The 18,453-nt window shown below is 43.1% G+C and overlaps 1 pseudogene across 1 annotated transcript in view; it reads right to left on the bottom strand.

Moving 5' to 3' along the window:
• Window positions 1-5,321: 5,321 nt before the first annotated feature.
• LOC143284667 (betaine--homocysteine S-methyltransferase 1-like) overlaps window positions 5,322-18,453 on the bottom strand; it is a 15,293-nt pseudogene continuing 2,161 nt past the window's right edge. Inside the window, exons 2-7 of the transcript XR_013055595.1 lie at window positions 14,528-14,718; window positions 13,807-14,001; window positions 12,804-12,915; window positions 10,483-10,660; window positions 8,358-8,442; window positions 5,322-7,203 (exon numbers count right to left, since the gene is read on the bottom strand). The product of XR_013055595.1 is annotated as a betaine--homocysteine S-methyltransferase 1-like (transcript). The remainder of the gene's footprint in view (window positions 7,204-8,357; window positions 8,443-10,482; window positions 10,661-12,803; window positions 12,916-13,806; window positions 14,002-14,527; window positions 14,719-18,453) is intronic.

Genomic DNA, 18,453 nt, shown 5'->3' with positions numbered 1-18,453 from the left:
TTCTTCCAAAGCCCTCCACCGAATTCGTTACACATTTCAGAGATCAATATACCCACCTCAAGTTGAAATGAGACATGGGTGATGACAAAGATCTCCACATGTTTAAGATTTGTGTTTAAGTTTTTTGCTCCTCCTGTTCTGAAGAGTTATGACCTACTTCAATTATCTTGGACACGCGACTTCCATGTTCACTCGTATGTATACACGAGTGGGCTTTAACGTGTATGACCATATTTTAACCCCGCCGTTTTTGACGGATGTTCATGCCGGGTATGTTCTTGCTTCCATAATCCATCGAACGCTGACATAGATTACAGGATCTTTAACGTGCGTATTTGATCTTCTGCATGCGTGTTCACACGACGGCTTCCATAATCCATCGAACGCTGACATAGATTACAGGATCTTTAACGTGCGTATTTGATCTTCTGCATGCGTGTTCACACGACGGGGGTTCAGACACTAGCGGGGCTGCACATATGTTGATCTGTGATACTGGAAAAAAAAATCTCCACGCTTTACCCCACCAAGAGCCTGACCGGAATCCACACACACACACACACACACACACACACACAGAACACTGAACACACTGAAATGTTTAATATCATTAGCTGAAAAGCTCTGGTAACATAGTAGGTACCAAACAGACCAAAATGGTGCAAAATACACGAAATGGAACAGAAGGAAAAAACTAAAACAAAAACAGAATTGAAACAACATAGACCAATAAGACATTTGCGACAGTTTGGCACTTTGTCATTAGATTAAAAGTACATGTGACAGGGGGGTAATTTGCCTTTTTTTCAGTCGTTCATCTCCAAGATTTGGACAGTACACAGAAAACAAAGTACAGATAAATCATATAATAAATATTTACACATGTAACATCGACACACATCATATCAATACAAACACATACTAAATTACATATAAATCATATAATAAATGTTTACGCATGTAACATCAAAACCCATCATATCAACACGAACACATCAATTATTACAATGTCGAGATTGACCATCCAAATGTAGCCCTTCCTTTTTATCTATGCTTTTTTCCTCATAGAACCCATACTAATATTTAATTGATTAATGAGTATTTGGACCGATGATGGACGTTTTCCGTATATTTATTACCCCAGATACATATTTTGCAAGTGAAAGTATCATATCTTCATTTTCTGTCAATAGTATGCCGAACAAATCTTTTCTCTGCGCTGCAGCTGTATTGAAAATGGTGCAGGTTTTGTTGTTGTTGTTTTTTCAGTTAAATATGAACTGATTTTCATCTTCTGGGCTTTCGCCACACATTGGGCAAGGAGATTTTGCGACGTCTGAATTGAACCATCTTCTGTTGGCATTCAGTCCAAGTGCTCTCAATCTGAGCTTCGCAAAACAGATTTTATGCCATTTATTTCTTATAATCTTAATATACTTCTCCGTTTGAAATATTGATTTAAATGAATAGAACCATTTATACCTATCATTGCTCTCAATTTCTCCGTGCCAGTTTTGTTTGTAACATGCTATAAGTCTGTCTTTAAATTCCGATACAAAGCCGCTCTCGTGCCTTACTCCTTGGCACATCCAAACAAGACCGAATCCATGTTCCGTTAGTGTTTTCTTGATGTGGAATATCCAGTTCTGTTTGCCCTTCTCCTCTTGCAGTAGCAGCATCTCGTATGCTTGTCTAAACAATCGTGATGTCGGCAGTCTTGTTGGTTTGAGCCAATATTTTATGCATTTTACAATTGATCTAATATGCAATGGGTACCTGCCGGTTTCGCCATACATTATAGTGTTTGATGAGTGTAATGGGACACCAAGAAAGCGCTTCATTGCAAATGTATGTACCTTTTCCATTTGGTTATTTGACATGAGTCCCCATATTTCTGCTCCAAAGTTCAAGGCTGGTTCAATTTGTGTGTCGAAAAGGTTCCAAAAATGCTGTGCGTCAGTCGAACACAGTCTCCTGAGTAATTTTCTAATTTGGATTGGACCTTTTTTCCCTTTTCTATTGTCTTCATCCCACGCAGACATCAAAGTCAATTTTGTTGTGAATAACATTCCTAAATATTCGTGGTTACTTTTATTTCCCTATCACCATAGCACCATTTTTCACGAGTCGAAAGATGACCTCCATTTCGGAAAACTATAATATTGGTCTTATCGAGAATTACTGTTAGTTGTAGTCTGTCTGTTTCTTGCTTAAGGGCATTTAACTGATTTTTTTAACCCAAAGGGTGTGTCAGACAAGATAACAACATCATCAGGAAACAGCATTAAGAACAATTTTGTTGTGCCAGGTATCATTTGTATTCCATGTCTACCCTTCTTTGACAACTTTGATGTTTTTTTCATGTGTCAGTCTCACGACAAATATGCTGTGATGACAATATCTGTCATTGCGCTCACCTGAATGCTTCTTTCAGTTCAAGTAACATCTCCGCCTTCTGGATATTCTGTGCTGGATATTTCCTCTTTTCTGTTGCTCTCTTTATGCCTGTCTTTTTTCTTCACTATTGTCTCCATTTTTCTGCCTTCCCAGTCAATCCCCCCCCCCCCAACTCCCCCCCCCCTTTATTTATTTTATTTTATTTTATTTTTTTGTGCTGCGCCATCATCTGCACCGTTTCAGTGGCATTACTCCCATACCGCTCATTCCGGACACACCCGGGTTCGTCTGTCTCAGTCCCAGTGCCGGCAGTCCACAGGGAGCAATCGATGTCAGGTCGCTAGGAGGCCACACAGCAGAGGAGACCCTGCACTGCTGCTGAGTCACTTCGGTGGTGTTCGATAGTGCCTGTTCAAATTCAAGGTACTTAGGACACCACCTACTAAGCCCCCTACTAACGACAATAATGGCTCAGTCGCGGAGCCAGACTGAGTGAGTGTCACCCCCAGAGTGGAGACTACCACCATGTCCCTCCAATGACAGTTCCCCATGAATCCGCCGACACTAAAGACCTTGACAAGATTCACCCAAGCAAAGTCACTATGAGAGCAGGGCATGAAAGGCCACATAATTTGGGACTCTTAAAAAAATGATGATGATGGAAGAGGAGGAGGATGGCGATGACGATGATGATAATGAAGATGCTGCTGTGGAGGTCTATTTAGGTTGGGGACTACGTGACAAAGGCTGTACTCTACGCTTCCTGTCATAATGATATCACGACGTCAACCAGACCCGAGAGATACAGACACTTGTAGTGCTGGTCAGGAAATTAGAGCAACACACCCAAAGACGCATTCGCGAAGTGGATGACAACTCGACTGTGCGGTCCCAGTCTTCCCATTTAAGCCCACAGCACACTCAGCTCAACTCTGGGTAGGAGCCGGCCGAGGGCCGAAAAATCCACCTCCGCTTGGATTCGAACCCGCGTCCTCCCAGCCGTCAGTCCGCGACGCTAACCACTTCGCCACGGAGGCTGGTCCATTGCCCTTTCTTTTTTCAAGCAGACCTTGACACTTTTCTTCTTTTTTATATCATATTTTCCGCAGTCTATGATGTACTGTCTAGGTAGCGACATTGTAAACACTGAGATGGGCACTAGCTGTACGTCCATTTAGCAGTGTTATTTGTTAAAATGACATTCTTATGTATATCATGTTTGGCTTTGAAGTAGGGTAGGTATGGGTAATTGCAAACGATACAGTCGAAGCGACCAGCTCAACGTGTGTACTGTAAAGAAAACATGTCGCACGAAAGTCAAACGTAGTTCTTTTGTTTTTTGAAGACTTTCTCCGACTGGTTGCACCAGGAAAAGTTCGTCTGTTAATTCTTTTCAACATTTTGTCGACGTTTGAAATAGCAGGGCTGCCGGAGGGTAAATGCGAACGGGCAAGTCTAATTGCGAACGACGGCTTTGGGTACACGTAGACAATTACAACAGGAGCAGGTCTTTAACTCATTAGACATAACATATTATTGGAACATCGCACCACACTGTTGTATTGTTGGTTTTGATCACACATGCACACAAACAGACATGTAAACACACACACCCCACACCGCACAAAAACACACCCGTTTGAGAGTGCTCAGAAGCTGTACAGCATCGTTCGCAAGCAGACTCACGTCAAAATATCCTATAATATAATTGCAGACGATACTATTTTGCAGAGTCCTGTCAAAACTGACGTTCTCATCTGTCACCAGTAATGCTTTCTTAATTTCTCCCAGCACTGGTAATGCGCTATCAATACATCCGATCAAATCAACTATTTTAAACTGTGTCAAAGTTCAAGTCCTACAACTTTGATTTTAGGATTTTGATAGCATGTTTGTAATCTTGGTCGGCAGTGGTGCACGAAGAGAAGAAAGAACGCGGAAATAGCCAGAATTAGCTGATGTTTGACAGGTTCTTGGAAATGGATATTCATTAAGGTATAAGAAAAAGGTCGAAGCAGACGTTAAATTGTGAAATGCAACCGCCAAGAATACTTCGAAGTGGGGCGGTATACGAATCGTTCGCAATTACACGCTGTTCGCAATTACCCATACCTACCCTATTGTTTGTTTTCCTTTTTTAACGATTTTTTTTGCAATCTGAGAATGATAGATTTAGTGGAATGGCTGACATCCTCAGCACAGCCTAATAAAATAGTGTGTCATGAACTGTGTTTTTTAAAGTTTATCATTATAGGTGTTTGTTTTTTTGTGTGTGTGAGTGTGAGTGCGTGCGTGCGTGCGTGCGTGCGTGCGTGCGTGTGTGTGTGTGTGTGTGTTTGTGTGTGTGTGTGTGTGTGTGTGTGTGTGTGTGTGTGTGACAGCTCTGTGTTTGGCGCGGTTGGACATTGGTGTGGTTGGGCAGTCCTGGTGTGGCCCTGTGCGGTCGGCTGGCCTGTGGACAACAATAGTAGTAATACCCAAGTACTTTTTATTAAGAAGCAGCTGAATATCTGTATCAGATGTGTGGTGTCAGGGGGATCGGTCCACACGCTTTGGACACCTCCTTGAGGCTGATATGTGTTCTTAGAATGATTTTTATCCCCGTCTGCTACCTGAATAATTGTTGCACCAAAGCTTTTTTTTTTCTTTCACACATATTAATGTATGTGCGATGAATGTGAAAATGAAATGTATCCGTCATTTCCATGTTACAAAATGTCATTGAGACCTGACAGTGTGTGTGTGTGTGTGTGTGTGTCTGCCTGCATGTGTGGTGTCTGTTCATTCACACAGACTCTCTCTCTCTCTCTTCTTCTTCTTCTTCCTCTGTCCTACTCTTCTCAGTGCATACATTTTCCACACACACACACACACACACACATACACAAACACACACACACACACACAAAGCAACAGAACACATGTTCACAAACAAAACAAACTTTTATTACTTATAAATCAGTTTTTGTATAACCTTTATCTCTGCACGAGTTAATTAACCATTGCTTAATTAAAGGCAATCAGACGTTAAGTGCAGCGTATATTCATGATAAAGTCTAGTATATAAATAAAAAAATTTTTAAAAAACGTAAGTTTTGACCAAGATTGCCAAAGCTCAGGTTAAAAGAAAAGTGCAGCCAAAATAAAAAGACACTTGTGCTTCCACAGAACACGATAAAAAAAAAAACACAAAAAACATTTTCAAACAAAGAACACACAATTCAACCACTAATGGGGGTTGTTTATCTAGCTACGAACAAAAAAATAAACAAAGAAAAGAAACGAATACATCAACAAACATCGTTTCCATCTTTCTTATGACTGAAAGCTGATCTGAGCGCTATACACCTGCACAGTGGGACATGGAATAAGCGCAATCCATTGCTTATAATCTAGTTACTGTATTGTCATTCGCTGTCTCCTTTTATGTGTGGGTGTTTAATGCCTCAGCTACTGTCAACGACGCAATGACCTCTCTCTCTCTCTCGCTCTCTCGCTTGTCCCATCTTCGTATCATCATCATCATCATCACACACACACACACACACACACACACACTAACACACTAACACAGACACTGGCACGCGCACACACTTTCTTTCTTTCCGAGCCACCACTCTGTCTCTATTTCTTTCGTCCCACCATCTCTTACCATGCCCTGAGCGCACATATATGCAGAATTGTTTTCATTTTGTATTTTTGTCTGATATCACAACTACACAGCGGAAAGACGTTAAACTAAAGAACACAGACGCTTACAAAATACACACACACAACACACACATTCACACACTCCTTGCTACTAAATAAATTCTCCCTTGGTTTCCAGTCATTCACTTGCGAATGTTAAAAAAAAGGAAAAGAAAAGAAAAGAAAAAAAAAGAAAAAAAAAAGAAAGAAAAAGAAAAAAAAGAAAGAAAGGTGTCGACGTTTTATCTAACCTCTCATCTCAATACGCAGAACCTATATCTTCTCCCATCAAGGCCTGGTCAGCGCGTTTAAGTTCAAGGTCCTGTTGTTTTTATCTAACCTCTCATCTTAATACGCAAAACCTATCATTTTCTCCCATCAAGGCCTGAGTTCAGTTCATGCGAACGTCAAGCATCTGCTCTTTTTTTTTTTCTTTCCCCCCCTCAATGAAGACGTGTAGCTTCTATGGATCAAGTCCACACGCTTTGACACCTTCCTCACTCCTTGAAACTAAAAAAAAATCCTCCATCCCCCTTTCACCCCCCCCCCCTCCCCGGACCCTCCATCCACCTTCTCCCCTAACCGTCAATCCCCTCCTCACTATACTTAACCTCCTAGAATTTTTGACATTAAAGAAAACAAAAATAGAATAGAATATGTCTTTATTACCAAGTGTACCGGAGTCACAAGGAATATTGCAAGCAACAACCTGACCTAAAACAGATTATTTCACAAAATCTCTGTGGTCACAAGTTCTGTAACGGTCAGTTTTGAATAAACCAATCAATTAATTAATTAACTGGACTGATCAATCAATCAATTTGATTTATTAATCCGTGGTGCCAAACATGGCGGACCTCAGGCCTTTAGTGTAGTAGTTCTCTTCCTTGCCGCGGTAGGCGCCGAACACTGAGTGCTGCTCGATTTTGGGCGAGAAGCGACACGCCGGCGGGTTGCGGCCGTATTCCTCCGCCACGATCCGCATGTAGTGCGAGGCGTTGCCGCAGCAGAGGCCGATGTACTCGATTCCCAGCTCCTTGGCCTCTCGGGCGAACTCGGCAACTTCCGTGCGCGAGCACTGGAACGCCGGAAGGTCGTAGGGGAAAGCGTTCTTTCCTGGACAGGTTCAGTAGCAAAACAAAGGAGAGAAATGGTTAAAAAGAGCGGTTTTTTGTTGTTAAAAAAAAAAAAAAAAATATTATTATTATTATTTTTTTTTTTAGTGGGGTGTGGTTGGGGGGGGGGGGGGTTGTTCTTTGTCGGAATGGGGGCCGGGGGTGGGGGTGGGGGAGAGAATAATGAATGAGAAAGAAATGTTACGAAAAGTTGTGAGGGAAGGCGGTGTTTATTTATTTATTTTTTTTGGACAGTCGAAAGAAAACAAGAAAAGAAAATAGTGAAAAGGATGAACAGTTTTTGTTGTTGTTGTTGTAGTGGTGATTGTGGCTGGTGGGGGGGCGGAGGTGCGGGGGGGCGGGGGGGGGGGGGGGGGGGGGGGCGGGGGGCGGAGGAGGGGGGGGGGTGGGAGAAAGGGTGGGTGAGCGGGTAAGACAATTAGATAACCTGAAATGTTAGTTATGAAAACTGTGAGGGCGAAAGGAAGGTTTTTTCTTTTCTTCTAAAACAGTGAAGGGTGTGGCGTTCTTTCCCTTGACAGTTTGAAAACATTAAAAGAAAACGTTGAAAAAGTGTGAACAGTCTTTACAAGTTGTGGGGGAGGGCTAATTGAAATGTTAGTTAATTAAAAAGACAGTTGAAAAAACAAAAACAACAACAAAAAAACAACAACAAAAAACGAAAGGAAAAATGAAATACTGAAATGAATGAAAAGTTGGGTGCGTGGGTGCGAATGGCTCCGTGTTTGTAAAGCGCTCAGAGCTTGGTTTCCGACCGAAGGTAGGCGCTATAAGTATCCATATCATCATCATCATCATCATCATCATCATCACCATCTACAGCTGGTTTGATGGCCAGGAAGTCTTACGGTCTTTGAATCAGAACAAGCACCACTGAACACCACCGGCCAAGTGACTCAGCAGCAGTGCCGGGTCTCCTCGATGTGGTGTGTGGCCTCCTGGCGATCGACCTAACGTCGATGGTTGCCTGCGGCGGACTGCCGGCGCTGGAACTGTGACGGACGAACCCGGCCGGGTGTGGCCGTGTATGGGGGAATCTAAATGAGCGGTGTGGGAGTAATGCCACTGAAATGGTGCAGATGATGGAGCAGCAAAAAAAAAAAAAAAAAAAAAAAAAAAGAAAAAAAGTCTTACCGGTCTTGTCATTCTTGATGGCGTGAAGCGTTGGGTTCTTGTCATCAGTCGTGCTATACACCACAGGCAATGCCATGATGGGTCCCTGCCACACATAATGCACACGGTATTGACTCTCAGAGTCCCACGTACTGATCACATTTTTTTTCCTCACCTCCGCACACTCTACATTGGCTCCCCATTGAAGCGAGAATTAAAAATACAAAGTTGCGTGTCTCTGCTATTCTGCATTCCGCTCCGCAGGACCTACAGATCTTTCTGACCTTATCAATGTTTACACTCCCGCGAGGTGGGGACGTCGGGGAGGAGATGGGGGGAAGGGGGGGGGGGGTTCTGAGAAAGAGTGGTCATGAATGTTTTATGTAACTTGTAATATTTGTCTTCCATGTAAAGCGCCCTGAGCTCTTAGAAAGGGCGCTATATAAATGTACATTATTATTATTATTATTATTATTATTATTATTATTATTATTATTATTAATGTAATTGTTGTTGTTGTTGTTGCTGCTGCTATTGTTTTTTTGTTGTTTTTTTACTGTCATTATCATTATCATCAATTTTCTTGTCACCACCATTATCATCATGACAATGACAGCAACAATAATAATAACAAGGACAAGAAGAACAACACTACTACTACTACTACTGCTGCTGCTGCTACAACAACAACAACTACTACTACTACGTACTACTACTTTAAATGTTGACACCTACTTGAAACGGATTCTCTGTCTTTCCCTATATGTCTTTTTTTCCCCTCGTGTGTGTGTGTGTGTGTGTGTGTGTGTGTGTGTGTGTGTGTGTGTGTGCGTGCGTGCGTATGTGTATATGTTCAAACAAACCAATTTTGAGAGCACGACATATTCCATCCAAGTTTTATAGGTACCTATATCCTCGTCAACTCCGGTTTATCAAAGTTTTCGAATGGTTTCTCGAGATGACAGTATTTTGTGGAAAGTTTCAATTCATTTACGCAAAGCACTTCAGCTGCGATCTGTTATGACATCATGATTTAGCGAACTCGTTAATTAAGGTTATCATTCAATGGCAGACACTGTGTTGTTTTAATTCCGTGTACCGCATTCAGGGGCAATGGCCTTTCATGCATAATCAACTTGGATTGAATATCAGGTACACTTGCAACCAGGAAAAAAAAAAGAAAAAGAAAAGAAAAGAAAAAGGTGGCGCTGCATTGTGGCGAGACACTCTCACTGGGGACTGCAGCCCGAATTTTATACAGAGAAATTTTTATTGTGACAAAAAGTAATACAATACAATACAATACAATACAATACAATACAATACAGAGAAATCTGTTGAAACAAAAATACAATACTATATAATACAATAAATCAAACACCCATTCATCCATCCATTCATCTCTCTCTCTCTCTTTCTCCCTCTCTCTTTCTTCCACTCTCTCTCTCTCTCTCACTCCCTGTCTCTCTCTCGCTCTCTCTTCCCCCCTCTTCATCTCTCCCTATCTCTTTCTTTCTCCTCCCCTGTCTCTCTGTCTCCCTCTCCCCCTTCTCTCTTTCTCCCCCTCTCTCTCTTTCTCTCGACCTCTCTCTTTCTCCCTCTCCCCCTCTCTCTTTCTCTCCCTCTCTCTCTTTCTCTCGACCTCTCTCTCTCTTTCTCTCGACCTCTCTTTCTCCATCTACCCCCTCTCTCTTTCTTATCCCCTCTCTCTCTTTCTCTCGACCTCTCTCTTTCTTCCTCTACCCCCTCTCTCTTTCTCACCCTCTCTATCTCTTTCTCTCGCCCTCTCTGTCTGTCTGTTTCTCTCTCTCCCTCTCTCTTTCTCCCCCTCTCTCTGTCTTTCCCTTCTACCCCTCTCTCTTTCTCACCCCCCCTCTCTCTCTCTTTCTCTCGCCATCTGTCTGTCCCTCCCCCTCCTCACCCTCTCTCTCCCATTTTATTTGTTTTGCACCATTTTTTTCTGATTTGTACCTACTATGTCACTACAGCTTTACAGCTGATGACATTAAACATCTCAGTGTTCAGTGTTCTCTCTCTCCCTCTCCATCAGAGGCAGTCTCCACACACGCTTCAAGGACCCCGCCCCCCAGCCCCCCCACCCCACCCCCTCCGTCCTTCCCCTCAAAGCAAAACAACAGTGGCTGACCTTGCAGGCCTGGCGGATCTTCCTCATGGGCCTCATGATGTTGGTGCAGCCCTTGCCGCAGTTGAGGCCCACCACGGCCGCCCCGGCTTCTCCAGCTGCCGACAGGCCTCCCCGATGGGCACTCCGTCGTAGGTCTCGTCGTCGGCCAGTGGACTGAAGCTGACCGTTACTGGAAGGCCTGCAATGTGTATGTACATCTAAAAGAGTTAGAAAAGAAAAAAAGTCTCATAGTCTTATGTTGACTAGAGGTAACGCGTCCGCCTAGGAAGCGATAGAATCTGAGAGCACTGGTTCGAATCGCACCGGCAGTCGCCAGTGTTTTCTCTCCCCCCCCCCTCCCCCACACTCCCTCCACAAGACCATGAGTGGTGGTCTGGACGCTAGTCATTCGGATGAGACGATAAACCGAGGTTTAATTAGCGCGCGTAAAAGTACCCACGGCAAAAAATGGGTTGTCCCTGGGAAATTTATATGTAGAAAAATCCACTTCGACATGAAAACAAATAAAATTGCAGGCTGGAAAAAAAGGAAGAAAAAAGAAAAAGAAAAAAAAAGGTGGCGCTGTCAGTGTTGTGACGAGCTCACCCTGGGGAGAGCAGCCCGAATTTCACACAGAGAAATCTGTCGTGACAAAAAAGAGTAATACAAATACAATCAAATACCAGTGAGCAGTGAATCTATATGAATGAATGATATGGATACTTATTATAGCGCCTGTCCTCAGTTTGGAGACCAAGCTGTAAAGCGCTTTACAAAACTCGAGGGTCATTTGCATACAACAGGCCGCCTACCTCCTGAGTAGAGCCTACTGATCTGATGGCTTGCCATTGGGCGCTCATCATTCGTTTCCTGCGTCTTTCAGTCAGATTTCAGGCACACACACACATACACACTCAGACAGACATGTAACATTTTACCTGTATGCCCCCTTTTTTGGAGGTGTGGGGGGGGGGGTGGGGGTGGGGGGGGTGAGGGGTTTCTGTTCTTTTTCTTTATTTACTCGGCCATAGAGGCAGCCATACTCTGTCATGCTGGGAATATTCTTGTCTCCATAAACACCAAACGCTGACGTGGATTACAGGATCTTCAATGTGCGTATTTAATATTATGCATGCGTATACACACGAACGAGGGTTCAGGCACTAGAGGGTCTGCACATAACTATGTTGACCTGGGAGATCGGAAAAAAATCTCCACCCTTTACCCACCAGGCGCCGTTATCGAGATTCGAACCCAGGACCCTCAGATTGAAAGTCCGACGCTTTAATTAACCACTCGGCTACTGCGCCCGTTATATCCACTGTATATCTAACTAGGGATCGAGATAGGAAGGCGGGGCCCAGTCCTCTTCTTCCGACGTTTTCACCTTTCCCTGACCGAAGTGAGGGATCAATTCACAGCCTGGGTGGAGTGGAGTAAGGACAATCAGGGTACAATGCCTTTGCCCAAGGACACAGGGCCTCGAGCCATCATCACCGCTCAACACTGGATCACAACACCAACGAACGCTTAACCGATCATTCCACAGCACATTCACATATTCACATATACATATTTACATATATACACACATATTTATTTATTTATTTATTTGTTTGTTTATTTATTTATTTTAACAATAAGTTAAGGACCACTTGGGTCATAGTGAACTTGATGCTGAAGTTCCGAGAAAATTAATTAGAGGTTTGTTTTCAGCCACGAGTACACGTGCACTTCGGCTGTGGTTTTTGTACATGAAGAAAATAATACACACACACACACACACACACACACACACACGCACACACACACACACACACACACACACACACACAAGCACACCTACAATTATGGCCTAAAAATGGATTTTTCAAAGACATTTTTTCACGATGCTAAAGGACACGTGAGTCTGAAACAGCCTTCAGTGTCTTCAGTGGGAGCCCACAGTTGTCGACCTTGTGCAGCCTGTATAATTCAAATCTCCTATTAATTTCAGTTCTAACTGTTTGTGAAGTATGTCTATTTCTACAGTGATCGTGATGGTGATGACAATCATCATGATCATCATCATCAGCAGCAGCAGCGGCAGCAGCAGCAGCAGCATTACCTTTGTCAGTACGAAAAGGTACAAAAACGAATATCGTTTTTCTATTCAATTTAATAATTTATTTTTGCTTTCTTAATTCATTGTTGTTGCTTTTTTTCAAGTGCAGCTGTTACGTGTACTGCACATGGAACAACACAAAAAAAGTCTCGTCTCCGTGTAGTGAAAGAAAGACAGTAAGGTGGAAAAGAAAGCAAGAAAGGAAGGAAGGAAGAGAAGAAAGAAAGGAAAATTGTACCGTTGCCGTATTTCTGGATCGTTTTCAGAGCCAGCATAGCCTCCCCTAGCTCGGCGAACGTTTCCGCCACGATGAAGTCCGCTCCTTCTTCCACGGCCCACTCCGTTTGCTCCTGCACACACACACACACACACACACACACACACACACACACACACACACACACACACACAAACACAAACACGCACACACACATACACACACAAGCACGGACACATATACACAGATGTACACATGCACACGCATACACACACACGCACGCATACACACACACACACATACACACAAGCACACACGCACACACACACAAGCACACACGCACACAGAGCACATCATTGCATTATTAATATGTAAACAGTGGCTAGGCAGCTATGTACAGTATGCTTTGCGCTAATGTGCGACTGCGTTCCACCACCTTGTCAACCCCACCTTCTGCCTTTGCCTTTCCGCCGTGCAACACACACACACACACACACACACACACATCCCCCCACAAACACACACACACAACCCCCCAGACACCCCCCACAAACACACAAACACCCCCCACAAACACACAAACACCCCCCACAAACACACAAACACCCCCCACAAACACAAACAATACACGCGGAAACCCACACCCACACCCATCCACACACACACACACACAAACACCCCCCAAACACACACAAACACACCCCCCCCCCCACCACAAACACACACACACACAAACACACACACACACAAACCCCCCTATCCCCCCCCCACAAACACACACACACACACAAATACTCCCACACAAACATACACACACAATCCCCCCCCCCCAAACACACACACACACACACAAATACCCCCCCCCCCCCCACACACACACACACAAACTCCCCGTTCCCCACACATCTCCCATTCCCTTCCACCCTGCCCCTCCTACCACACACAAACATCACAACACAACACAAACAAAAACACAGGCACAACCACACACAAATACAACACCACCACCACCACCACCACACACCTTGAAGATCTGCTCCGTGTCTTTGATAGCCTCGGGGTCCTCGCGGTTGTAGCGACAGGTGTTGCACAGGTTCCCAGCCATGAGGGTGCCCGTCTCGTCAGCCACCTTGCGGGCGATCCGGAGGGCCTGCCGGTTCAGGTTCTCCAGGTCCCCCTCTCTGCCGATCACCCTCAACTTCTCCCTGTGCCCGTAGTACTGTCAGCAACAAAGCCAATATCGAATTTATATGAGGCGATGTTATCTTGCAAACGAACGAACCACCACGTTAATTGTCAGGTATGGAGTGCATGCTTACATATTTTGTGAACCTATCAAGAGTGGTGGATTTCTTTTTACATAATTTGGCCAGAGGACAACACTTTTTCTTTTCCACGTTTTTTTTTTTTTTTATCCCAGTGCGCCAAGTGCGTGCTGCAAACGGGACCCCGGTTTATCGTCTCACCCGAAAGACTAGACGCTCAGTTTGATATTTTTTTCCAGTCAAATTTGGGAGAAAGGGTGAGAGCGGAAGTCAAACCCACACCCTCAATGACTCTCTATATTGGCAGCTGAGCGTCTTAACCATTCTGTTACCTTCCACCTTGTACCTTTTTTTTCCGCTGGCTTTAACGGCAAACATTGGTCTAGCTTCTTTTTTTCTTTCTTTCTTTCTTTTTTTCTTTTTTTTTATAACTAAGACATAGCACACTATACCAATACAAACTTGTCTATTTTTTCTCACCGTGAAAGCAAGAACAACGTCACTTCCGGCGTGTATGAACTCTTCGTGGAGACTTTTGACCATTTCCGGATGCTCAATGACGACTTCCGGCACATAGGCGCCTGCGCACAAGTAGCCTCTGCGCTCAAACTCGAACAGATACCCCTCGGCGACAACGATGTTCTCGCCTCTCTTCAGGCGCTCAACCAAACCTAGGAGCCGAACAGAAACAAAACAATTTTGGGTTTCACTTGGCGAAGAAAAAAAGAAGAAAGAAAAACAAACAATCAAACAAAACAAACAAACAAACCATCAAAAAACAAACAAACAAACAAAAAACAACAAAAAACAACCAAACAAAAAACAACACCAACAAAAAAACAAAAACAAAAATCAAACAAACAAACAAAAACAAAACAAAACCCGAAGTATTTTTTGGCGTGGAATAAAACATGGATTTGATGTTAATTATGTCTATAGAGAAAAGTTCAGGAGAAACCAAATCCTTCATCTGCTTTCACTTGATTTGCGCTTACCGACTGTTGGCTGCGTTCCCTGTTCGTGTAAAATGTAAAATATTAACTTTATCATTGTTATTATTATTATCATTATTATCATCATCATCATCATCATCATAGCTCACTAAGTAATTAACAAGCTAACAAAAGAATGAACGAACGCACTAATGACAGACCAAGTAAGCAAGTCAGTCAGTTAGTCAGTCAGTAAGTAAATAAATAAGTAAGCAAGTAAGTAAGTAAGTAAGGAAGGAAGGAAGGAAGTGAGTAAGTAAGTAAGTAAGTGAGTGAGTGAGTAAATAAGTGAGTGAGTGAGTGAGTAAGTAAGTAAGCAGTAAGTAAGCAGTAAGTGAGTAAGTAAGTAAGTATGTGAGTGAGTGAGTAAGTAAGTAAGGAGTAGTAGTAAGTAAGTAAGTAAGTAAGTAGGGAAGGAAGGAAGGAAGGAAGAGTAAGTAAGTAAGTCAGCAAGCAAATAAGTGAGTGAGTAAGTGAGTGAGTGAGTGAGTAAGTAAGTGAGTGAGTAACTAAGTGAGTAAGTGAGTGAGTGAGTAAGTGAGTAAGTAAGCAGTAAGTAAGTAAGTAAGTAAGTGAGTGAGTACGTTAGTAAGGAAAGAAGGAAGTGAGTAAGTAAGGGAGTGAGTAAGGAAGTAAGTGAGTAAGTAAGTGAGTAAGTAAGTAAGCAGTAAGTGAGTAAGTAAGTGAGTGAGGAAGGAAGGAAGGAAGGAAGGAAGTGAGTGAGTAAGTAAGTAAGTAAGCAGTAAGTGAGTAAGTAAGTAAGCAGTAAGTGAGTGTTTAAGTGAGTGAATGAGTGAGTGAGTGAGTGAGTGAGTGAGTGAGGAAGGAAGGAAGGAAGGAAGGAAGGAAGGAAGGAAGTGAGTAAGGAAGGAAATAAGTAAGTCAGTCAGTCAGTCAGTCAGTAAATCAGTAAGTAAGTGAGTGAGTAAGCCCTTCCCGCTTAGGAGTTCGGAGATCAAGGACCGGTCTTCACAGTCATCAGAAGTCATTGCGCTATGGAAGAGATGTTCTTCATGTGCGAAGAAACTGTCATTATTCATCATCACCATCAAGTAAGATTAATTAATTAATTAAGAAAGGAAGTAAATAAACAAGTAATCAGTATTCATCAGTCATTAAGTAAGTTTGTTGTTGTTTTCTTCTTAAACTTAAGTATGTAAGAAATTATCCACTAACTAGCAAACCAACCAACCGAGGAACTAACTCACCAACCAACCAACCAACCAACCAACTGACTAACCAACTAATTGACCAACTAACCAGCCAAACAACTAACTTATCAACCAACGGGAACAAAATAACTAACTAACCAACTAGGTATCTAACCAATTAACGGAGAAACCAGCCAACCAACCAACCAACCAACCAAAATAACTGACTCATCAACTATCTAACTTAGCAGCTGACTAGCTAATTAGCCAACTAACTAAATAACCAGTAAACGAAATATAAACAAACATTTTTGAGTGTATTCAATTGCTTGTGTGTGTGTGTGTGTGTGTGTGTGTGTGTGTGTGTGTGTGTGTGTGTGTGTGCGTGTGTGTGTGTGTGTGTGTTTTATTTATTCCTCAGACGCTCCTCTAAATGGCCTATAAAACAGCTTAGTACAAGGCCGCAAGTGCAAAAAGCCGAAAAAATCAAAACAAAAACAACACAACCAGCAAACAAAAAAACAGACAACCACGTTGTCTATCTGTTTACTTTTGACAAGCCATCTTATCACAAGGGCAAACTCCACTTGTTATACCATAACCATCGACAACAGCCGTGCAAACAAACCATCAATCAAGCCATAAAAAGAGAGCTACAGTTACGATATCTATTCTGTCGGTCCCGCGTGATGTTTCACATAATGAGACTGAGTTCGAATGATGTATAATGTGGTACAGGCAAGGTTCATAAAGTGCTGACATATTGTAATGATGCACTTTTTAAAATTTTTGTATTAAAAAAAAAGAAAAAAAAAAAAGAAAAGAGAAAAGCTTTGATAAAGAAAAAATATCGCATCCCGCTAATCTTGTGAAAATCGGTTACATTGAACGTTGAACATGGGTTATATCAGTTGCATCACCTTTTTTTTTGTGGTTTTGTTTGTTTGATTGTTTGTTTCTTTTTTCTTTTTTTTCTATTTTGCTCTTTCACGTTTTCTCTGTGTGTGTGTGTCTGTATCCTATATTTCTCTTTCAATCTGACTCACGCTCACTCACTCCATCGCTCTTAATCCTATTTCTTCGCTCTCTTGCTCACTGTGTGTGTGTGTGCTTAGTGTGTGTATGTGTGTGTGTGTGTGTGCTTAGTGTGTGTGTGTGTGTGTGTGTGTGTGTGTGTGTGTGTGTGTGTGCATGTGTGTCAGCGTGCTTGTGCGCGCGCGCGAGTGTGTATGTGTGTATCTCTGCCACTGTCTTACAGCTGGATAAAACCACTCCCTCTAACCCTTCACTGCCCCTTAGCCTAACCCCTAGTGTGTATGTAATGAATGCCTTTCAGTGATGGAAGAACGTTAAACCGTCTGTCTGTCTGTCTGCCTGCCTGTCTCTCTTTCTCGCTCGCTCGCTCTCTGTTGATAGTAGAGCTGGATGGCTTTACAAGGCTGAAGAGACAGAACGAGAGAGGGTGGAGGTGAAGGGTGGGGTGGGTTGGTAAGGCTCTGACATCATTCTGTCTGCTCTTGTGTGGGCCGCTTGACACAAAAACTCTGCATGGTCACAACGAGAAGAACCGGACTGAACTGGCTTGGAACAGTTGAATGAAGCCGATGTACCTTTTGCACTAAGATATTGGCTACATGAGGAGCACTGATGCGAGTGCTTGCTCTCTTTCAAACACACAGACACACGCAGGCACGCGCGAGCACGCGCGCGCGCGCACACACACACACATATCCACACACCCGCTCTCATGAATTGTTGAGGCAGACAGATTGCACGCACAAAGTCAGGAGTACGTAAGTGCTTGCACACACACACACACACACACACACGTTTCGGCGCGCGCAAACACACACACACACACACACACACACACAAACTAATTTTGTATTGCACTTATCCGATGTACTCTGTTCTCTGGTGTTTATCTAATACGCTGTTTTCTTATGCCATTCTCTATAGCATTAATCGCATATCGGTTGCATCGACGGGAGCGAGATATCCATTTCAAAAATCGTAGCAGGAAATCCCTGTAGGCTACACAACATTGTTCTGAATGGCAGAGAAACAACACACCTGAAGCTTACGATGGGGATGGACTTCAGATTTAGTATGATTTAATGTTTGTTTTTGTCTGCTCTTGTGTGTACTGGACCGAGTGGGCCGCTTGACACAAAAACTCCGCATGGTCACGAGAAGAACCGGACTGAACTGGCTTGGAACAGTTGAATGAAGCCGATGTACCTATTGCACTAAGATATTGGCT

This window comes from Babylonia areolata, chromosome 8, assembly GCF_041734735.1.
Source record: "Babylonia areolata isolate BAREFJ2019XMU chromosome 8, ASM4173473v1, whole genome shotgun sequence".
NCBI lineage: Eukaryota > Metazoa > Mollusca > Gastropoda > Neogastropoda > Buccinidae > Babylonia > Babylonia areolata.
The sequence above is the reverse complement of the archived record's forward strand: the minus strand, read 5'-3'. Positions and strand labels throughout refer to the sequence as shown.